The sequence below is a fragment of the Orycteropus afer genome, unplaced genomic scaffold (assembly GCF_000298275.1).
Source record: "Orycteropus afer afer isolate SDZICR_OR568_19922 unplaced genomic scaffold, OryAfe1.0 scaffold00108, whole genome shotgun sequence".
NCBI classification, from domain to species: Eukaryota; Metazoa; Chordata; class Mammalia; order Tubulidentata; family Orycteropodidae; genus Orycteropus; species Orycteropus afer.
The window spans coordinates 3,065,086-3,067,017 of NW_006921695.1; positions in this window are offsets into that span (position 1 = coordinate 3,065,086).

Consider the following 1,932-nt stretch of genomic DNA (forward strand, 5'->3'; position numbering starts at 1 on the left):
GAACAAGTAAGGTGAAAGGATCCAACCCTGATGCACATCCATCCTGATTTTAAACCATGCTGTATCCCTTAGTTCTGTTTGAATGACAACTTCCTGGTCTAGGTATAGGTTCCTCATGAGCACAATTAAGTGTTCCTGGAATTCCCATCCTTTGCAATTTTATCCATAATTTGTTATGATCTACACAGCTGTATGCATTTGCGTAGTCAATAAAACACAAGTAAACATCTTTCTGGTATTTTTTACTTTCAGCGAAGCTCCATCTGACATCAGCATTGCAAAAAATGCACATTGATACATTTGGAAAACAACCTGGAAGGCAGGGAATAGTAAAAATAAACTGACACAGTTAGTTCTAAAGCAACCTGTATTTGGAATAAATGTTATAACGTGAGAACGGTAGAAACTTTTTCCTAATCTTGGTCCTTATTTGATCAACTCATTGGTTCTAATTCTACCCTTGTATTAATATAAGATAATTATAATTTTTCTTCCCTATGATAGCCCTTCAACTATTCAAACACACATACAGTATCATTCTGAAGTCCTTTTCCTAGTCTTTTATCATACAAAATAAGACATAATTTTAAGTCCCTCCACCTCTCCAACCTCTTTCCCTTAATGGAACTTAGATTTAGTGGTATCATTCTTAAAATGGAATTTACAGGATTGAGATAAGAACTTCAATCAGTTAGAAATGCTTTTGTCTGTGAGAAAAAGAAGATCCAGCAGTGACCTAAATATATTTTTTTAATGTTTTCCTGTAACAAGAATTCCAAAGTTTCTGGTTGTTAGTGTTGGTTCTGCTCCTCCAGGATCTAGTCTCTAGCTGAGAATCTGCACCAACATTGCTAGTAACAAGGAACCAAACCAAACCAAACTCATTGTCATTGAGTTGATTTTGACTCATAGCAACCCCCACTGGGTTTCTGAGATGGTCAGTATATCTTTTTGGAAGTAGATTGCCCAGTTGGCCTTCTGTGGAGTGGCTGGCAGTTTTGTACCACCAATCTTCTGGTTAACAGTCAGATGCCTTAGGTACTGGAGAGAATGGATGTTCATATTAGCAATGTCTGCACAGCACCTTATCAGTATAGAATAGGAAGAGTATCACTGTATATCAATGTATTAATGGACTTCAAGGGCCGACTTGCTTCTTTGACAGCCATAATATACCATTTATGCTCTATTTACCTGTAGCATGAGGTACTTGCATGAAGCAAACTGTGCTCTGCTACTAACCAAAAGACTGGTGGTTAAAACCCACCCAGTGTTCCCACAAAAGAAAGGCTGGGCTATCTGCTTTGGTGTAAAATGATATAAAATGCATTGTTTGTGAGAAAGAGGTGTTTATCTCTAGAAATTTTAGGTTCCCATACAATAAAAATTTTCATCCTTTCCTGAAAAGGATAAATGGAAGATCATAGGTAAAATATTATGAAAGAAGAATTATTTTCAGAAAAAAGGGACAACCAACCAGGGCCTATTTTGGAGAGATTTGTTTTTCCCTATAACCCCAGGTTTTGGTTAGTTTGTGCCACTCTATCAGAAGATACCACAAGTGGTTGGCTTTAATAAACAGAGATTTATTCCCTTACATTTGAAGAGGCTAGAAGTCCAAGTTCAAAGTACCAGCTCTAGGGGTGGGGTGACAGCCTCTTAACCTTGAGCTTTAGCTCTGCCTCTTGCTCCAGGCCCACTGGAGCTAGAGGTATCTCTTCATTCAGGCAGCTGCTGGTTGCCTAGGCTAACAACAACCCAAGGTCAACAAATAAAATGGCACAGTCCCACTATTACCAAACAACACAGTAGACCACTAGTTCAAGTCCCGAGACAATCCCAAGATCAGCAGGAAACATGGCAGCCTGCTAAATGTAGACTCAGCTACATGCAGGGTCCAAGCATGCTAAAAAGCTGCAGAGAACTTTCTCA